General features: G+C 39.8%; 1 long non-coding RNA gene across 1 annotated transcript; it reads left to right on the top strand.

Annotated features, from left to right (window-relative positions):
- The first annotated feature begins 1,426 nt into the window (after positions 1–1,426).
- Positions 1,427–7,293, top strand: LOC149782200 (uncharacterized). Its single transcript, XR_016414565.1, has 4 exons — positions 1,427–1,566; positions 2,051–2,158; positions 2,437–2,549; positions 7,180–7,293. It is a non-coding gene; the product is annotated as an uncharacterized LOC149782200 (long non-coding RNA).
- The last annotated feature ends 228 nt before the right edge of the window (positions 7,294–7,521 follow it).

The raw sequence follows: 7,521 nt of genomic DNA, 5'->3' as shown, positions 1-7,521 counted from the left end.
ATATGTATACTCATTTGTTTCACCGTTAACTTTACATTATCAGAATCGTTCAATATTTTACGATATTGCACACCTTCATATTGCACCCACGAGCTGGACACGTGTGCCCAATAGTGTATTTTGTAAACAAATCATGTACATTCGCATAGTAGACGCAGTACGTTTTGGTTGATTAAATTTGTTGATGAATGAACAAAAGCAGATGTTTCGTGGACTGCGACATACAACTGTTTTACTACATTCCATGTTAACGTTTTGATACATTGTTTCAGATTTCATAAAATTGCTTGGTACTACAAATAGCATGCAATCTATAAAGGCATAAACTGTCCCGTTTAGCTGGTAATAAGAATGGCAAAAAAATATACTTACAGTTTTACATCCTGAATTTCCTCAAAATGTACTTTCTTAGTTCTGCAAATCTGAATTACATGAGCCATGTCATGAGTTCTCAAGCTTGATAATCAAGTCGATTACACATTGCGAAATTGTACTGTAATTTCGACTATATTCCAAGTGCAATTACAACATCCTTACTGTATACTAAATGAAAAAAAAAACATTAAATTCAATAGCGTCTTTTTGATAATTGCAATTTAAACATTTCATATTTTCCCCACAGAATGATTTCAAATAGTCAATGACAAAACAAACACACTTGCAGATGTAAACACGCTTCTCCCGCGCCGCTTCAATCCGATGTATTTCATGTACAATTTTGCACAGATTAATCCAGTCCAAAATCACAAACTTTCGTCGAATCAAAACAAAATGCCAAAACCTATTCATTCCAGATAAATGGAAAAGTTGTTGCAATGCGCATTCATTCACAATATGACTGCAAATTTCAAATTTAACTAGACACGCCATTTTCTTTAGAAAGTTGTGTCGAAAGTTGTGTCGAGCGCGCAACTAAGTCCAAATTTATCTGGGCGGAGTTATGTGCGCATTAATAATTATGTTGTTGTGTAATGACAAATCTGCGCTGGTGTATTTAGTTTGGAATGTGGCATACATTCATTTACCTTGTTTCTTGTAGTATATTTTGTTTACATAATTAAACCTTAGGTGGAATAACAAAAATGAGCATATAATAAAAAGGTTACTGCATTTGTATGGGAACATATGAACTCGTTTTGTTAGAAGGCTATACTTCACTCCCAAGGTCGTGCAGTATTCCATCCCAAAACTCGTTCATATTTTCCCATACAAATGTAGTAACCTATAAATATATATATGATGCGACCAACTGTATTAGTATTGCATCCTGATATGGACTATATACATATTTATTTTCAGTTTGATGACATGAATGATTATGCTATGTCCTTCACCAATATGCATGCACTGGAACTGTCAAACTGACAAACCTCTACGAAAATGTATACGAAGTTTCCGACAGCGGTCATAACACTTTGCATTTATGATCACGACTACGATTGAGAAAGTAACAGATGTGATCGAGATATCTGTCTATAAAATCCACGAGGCGTACAGGCGATTGTTGTGTCAGAAATCACTGCAAAATGAAAATCATAGTGGCTGTTGTTCTTCTTGGTCTGGTTGGTGAGTATTTTTAAGATCTTACTTGTTTATTAGTTGCATGGTACATGTCTCAAACAGTTCTTTGTATAGCTCAGGAACTGTAGCAATCTATCCCAGCATTATCAAAACGTTTTTAAATGTAAGTTCAAGCTGAGACTCCAAGCATTCCAGTCAAATGTATGCTACTTTGAGCAACATATGCTAACCGTTAAGAAATCTCGTTCATATATATGAGGTAACTTTCTAGACGGAGGACGTCAGAGACACACAAAAAGATCAAATAAATGTCTCTAGCGATTTCATGCTCCTAAATGGTTCATCCTAGAGGAATACTAAACGATTGTTTACCGTTGTAATAAGGATGTCAAATGTACCAAATGGCAATATTTTTCCAGCCTAATTCCACTTCTCAATACGACCATTTTTACAGAACAAATATGTAAGTGTGGTTTAACATATGTTTGTTTATGTCTATAACTGCATAATCAGTTATGTCATTTCTCAGCCCTGACAATGGCACAGTTTCAATGTACCAGCGACGCAGACTGCGCAGCACACTGCCATCCGCATTCCGGCCATTGTAATAATGGAGATTGCCACTGCAATCAACATGGTAAGTTTATTTGTATACCCTATCCTTTATTACAACAAAATGTTCAAGTGTGAAGGTTCAATGAAATATAGTTTTAAAATAAATGCAGGTAGAGCCATCTTTCTGTACTTTTGTATCTGCATTCATCAGCGATAGTAACGGATTCAATGAAATATACTATATAAACACGTGTCAAGAGAAATGATAAGATATACGTTATCGATATACCTAAAGAAAAACACGCAGAACATTAGCGCTGGTTTTAAATTGTAGATACACTTAATTACCTTTTGCTTCAGGTCGACGGGCACCTTGCGAGGGGCACACATGCACATGTCCAGATGGAACCCAAGGGCATTGTGACCATAATGGAGTCTGTCACTGTCACAGTTAAATATTTATTTTAACTTTGGTAAGTAGAAGTTATTGCATTTTCCTAGTTGGATGGAATGAATCAGAATCTTGACATAATTTCTGCAGAGTCCATTGTCTGCAAAGAAACGTGTCTAACATAATTGCTTTATTTGTTTCTATTCATTTTCGTCAACTTGTGCATACGAGAAACAATTGCATTGAAACTGGAAGGAAACATCTATATTATATTTATTAGGGGAAAAAATCTTCATTACAAATTTCATATTCTATATTATGTAGAAATACAGTTTCGAGCTTTCAGCTTCCTTTCTGAGTTACTGACTACATTTTTTATTTTGAGCATAAGCAAATGCCATTTTGTATGATACTCTCTTCTTAAACATCATGTACAACACGGTACAATGAAATTTCGTTAAGACCGAATATTGCAAATGAGATTACAGTTGTAAAATTAAAAGATAAAACTATAACGTCATATATACTTCATTATCGTGATAAATTAAATTTACTAGCGATATTAATCGATTAATAATGATTACCAATTAATAACCTATTTTCTATACCCGAATACCCTACTTTTAGAAATACTTGAAAGACACCATGGAAACGAAAATAATGAGCTGAATACAAAATGGACAGACAAGCGGAGAATATACTTCAGTGAGCGCGTGAACTATTATCTAAAAGGTTGTAAGAAATATTAGCTGATGATCCGATTAATATGTTGGCTCAACATGTGGCTGAAGAATTACTGTCTAAATTAGAGGTAACCGATATTACCCAGCGTATAAAGCTGAGGTAATTGCTGTTAGGTAAATGAAACATCGAAAAAAGAAGGTATAATCATACAAAGTTATCTGAACAAAGATAACTACTGTAATACAGGTTTTCATTTTCCTAGTTTCCTTCTATGAATTACGTGTATGTTCGTGGCAAAATAAGCTCTAAATTTATTTTTATGTACCTAGTAATAATATATATATATATATATATATATATATATATATATATATATATATATATATATATATATATATATATATATATATATATATAACAGGCCAATTTTTTTTAATCTGCAAATGGAATACTCTTCAGCCCAATTAATCTATGTTGTGGTGTTTCACAGGGGTCTGTTCTAGGACCTGTTCTCTTCATTCTGTACACTCAGCCGCTCTCAAGTGTAATAGATCATCATCCAGTGTCTCACCAATTGTATGCTGATGACACCCAAATATACAAATCTTGCGACCAAATTGAAGTTGATGCTACCGACCAATGTGTAGCGATGTGCATTTCTCATGTGAAATCATGGATGACATGTAACAAGCTGCAGATACAACTGAGGATATTCTGATCACAACACATACACTTTCTCAGTCACATCATTTACCTCAAACAATAAATATCAGTAACACCAACATTAAATTCACACAGGCAGTACGAAACCTAGGTGTCTCTCTGGATACCTGTTTCACGTTGCACCAACATGTCATGAACATATGCAAGGCTGCATATCTTGAGCTGAGATGCATCAGCTCCATTCGCAAACATCTTTCAGCAGATGCCACTAAAACACTTGTATGTTCATTAGTACTTTCAAGACTGGACTATTGTAATATTCTAATCACCTTTCAGGTAATATTTGGCTCACTCTTTTAGTTATATATCCAACACTAGTCTGTCCATTTATATTCAGACCATTATCATACAGCTTGCGCCTCTGATCGCCTCTGTCAACTAAAATCAAGCTCCTGGCCTTTGCGAGTGGCTTAGCTTCGAAGTCCGGCTGACCATGTTTCCACTAATAGGAGAAGTAGTGACGACGGGCCACTAGCATATTAAAACCAGTGGCTTTGGGTAGATTGAACTCGTAAATATTGGTTGATAGCTCACCTATGAGTAGTAAAGCCCCGGTTCCAAAGCTCTAGCGGCTATACCCACTCACTGGAAAGGCTACGGGAGTAAACCCCGACATAAAATCTAGAGACGTTCCAAACGCGGTCTGACATTGACCTCAACGTCATAACGGCAACTCCTGCGACGTCGTTGGTGCCAAGCTGTATCGGCATTCGTCGTTCCTTGGGTCAACCAGCTGCGTGGAGAGGAGGATCTGCTAAAAGGGCAATTGCTGATTCTCCATACCACTATGCCCGGGCTTCGTACCTCCACTGGAGAGGACACACCAGCGTCGTCGTTAGGTGTCGGCACAAGACGGAAAGTAGTAGTTTACCGGTTGTAAAGCTCAATTGAGGTAGAGCTTGGCGCAGAGGCTGCTTACGACGGCGGGAGAGATCACCATGTCTCAATGGACACCAGCCTCAAGCTGGGCAGCCCCCAGGCAGTAAGGTGCAGCCCGCCATGCCTATCTGTTTCATTGGGTGCCTGGAGCTTAGAGAATCATCTCGAGAAGTGGGCTACAACCTCCACACAAGGCAGGACTAAAAGAAGAAATAAGAAGACTACAGCTCTTCGTTTCGCAAGCTGGAATATCAGGACCATGTGTCCTGGATTCGCCGCTGACCTTCAGCAAATTGATGACGCACAGAAGACTGCCGTCATTGATAGAGAACTCTCCCGAGTAAACGTCGATACAGACTACCTTCAGGAGACCCGACTGGCCGACAGCGGCACCATCAGGGAAGCTAACTACATCTTTTATTCGCAAGGAAAGCCGTCGGATGAACCTAGTCAGCAAGGTGTCGGCTTCGCTATAAAGAACACGCTAGTCGCCTTCATTGAACCTCCTTCATCAGGTACTAAGATAATTCTCGCCCACCGGCTGTCAACATACTCAGGCCTAGCAAACATATACAGCGTGGACGCCCCAGCCCTCTACTTGACCCGTTAGGAGAAAGATAAGTTCTATGAGGTTCTGGATCAGGCAATATCCGGTATCCCCAACTCTGAAGGCCTCTACCTATTATGAGACTTCAATGCTAGAGTGAGAGATGACCAAGAAGCCTGGTCCACCTGTCTCGGCTCTCACAGAACGGGCAAGATCAACGAGAATTGGCAGCATCTGCTGAAGATGTGCTGCTCCCACAGCCTATGTGTGACCAGCACCTTCAAATGCAAGGATATCCAGAAGGTGTCATGAAGACACCCATGTTCCGCTAGTTGCACCAGCCAGACCTCGGTATCACCAGGCGTGCGGAACTGGCCAGTGTCCTCCTCACCCGCAGCTACCACAGTGCCGACTGCGACACGGACCATTTCCTCGTGGCCAGCAAAGAGCGAATAATACCCCAAAAGCTGGGCCACGCCAAGAAGTGCAGCCCACGCATCAACACCTGCTGTGCACGCAATCCAGAGAAAACACAGCAGTTTATGAGCAAACTTCAGGAAGGTCTTGCCACAGCGACACCTGATGACACCATTGACTCCAAGTGGTCCCACCTCCGTGACCCTATCCTATCTTCAGCCACAAATGCTGACTAGTATGAGGCAAAGTGGGATAAAATGGAGCCCCTGACTGTGGCGAAGAGGAAAGCCCTCCTGGCATACAAGGCTGCACCTAAGCTTAGTACACTACAGGACTCAGGACTGCCAGGAACAACGCCCAGCAGATCGCCCGCTGCTGCGTCAACACCTACTACCTGAACTTCTGCATCAGTATTCAGACAGCTGCCGACACCGGAGATGCAAGAGACATGTACGAAAGTATCATGAAGGCGACAGGCACTCCCATCTCCATGACTGGCCCCTCAAGTCCATGACGGGCGAAGTCATTCCAGACCAGAGGAAACACCAGAAGCGATGGGTTGACCACTATCTCGAGCTGTATGAAACCGAAAACTTCGTCACGGACACCGCCCTGGATACCATCCCCGACATACCTGTCATGGAAGAACTAGACACACCGCCCATAAAGCACGCTGAATAGAGAGATAGGAAGAAGGCTAAAGAAACAAATACTCTGAAGCTACACCATCGTCTCTTGTACACGGACGTATGCCAATAGATTATCTTAAATTAAAACTTCCATGATGTCGAGGAATTATTACTAGATGTAGGGTGAATTGGCGTCAGCAGTAGAAAAAGACAGCAATCCAAATCGATCATTACGTTAGATATCAGTAAATCAAATATTAACTTTTCACGCTTCTCGTAAGGTTTCTCTAACACAATTGTATAACTTAAAGTATAGTAGGTTGGGTTTATTGGCATTAGGCCGATAAATCATCCTCTCACCAGTGATGATATTGATTGATGATTTAGAGACTGATATAACCTATTCATTAAAACCTGCAACAGTCTGCATTAAGTTTTGGCTGTACACATTGGTGTACATTTTATACACTTACCCATCGGCTGAAGGGTCTTTTGGTAATATATTCATCATATTTCCGGAGCAGATCCTACGTTTGGTGACTTGTAAATCCACTTGGAATAGCACGACGATCTGTCCGGTGGCCATTTTGAATTATTTCGCTCTAGATATGGATGTTACCAAGATGTTACCAATTTTGTGCCTAAAGTGTACACAGGTTTGTTCCGGAAAGATCTGCATGCAGCAAAATTGCACATTTTAATGAACCGGCGATATCAGACCCACTTATCATCCATCAGTATCGACACAGATTTGAGGGGTTATTTATCGGACTAAAGTGGTATTTCTGTTACCTATACTGTTTAGTATCAGCAACACCTTTCTATTTTTTCAGTGCCGTGAATAGCATGACGACACAAACGAAGAAAAAGTATGAATTTGCCCGAAACAGTGTGAAAAATATATTGTACTGAATTTAATTGCTCTTGAATAAAAACGATCATATACATTTCTAGTTATTTTATTATGTCAGGCCTATGCATGTCTTTTCTATTTTTAAAATCGTGCATTTCTTGATGGACACTCTCGATCACTGTTAATAGCATTCAACTCTGTTAGCCGAATGCAAACAAAACGCTGCCGGCTTTTCCACAATTAGGTCTTTTGGGGGTATAGATAATAAATCAATATCATCCACTCCTCTTTTTCGAAGATTCATTAGCAAGTGTTCTATCAC

The sequence above is a fragment of the Sinohyriopsis cumingii genome, chromosome 15 (genome assembly GCF_028554795.1).
Source record: "Sinohyriopsis cumingii isolate HCF-2022 chromosome 15, ASM2855479v2, whole genome shotgun sequence".
In the NCBI taxonomy this organism is placed as follows: Eukaryota; Metazoa; Mollusca; class Bivalvia; order Unionida; family Unionidae; genus Sinohyriopsis; species Sinohyriopsis cumingii.
The sequence above is the reverse complement of the archived record's forward strand: the minus strand, read 5'-3'. Positions and strand labels throughout refer to the sequence as shown.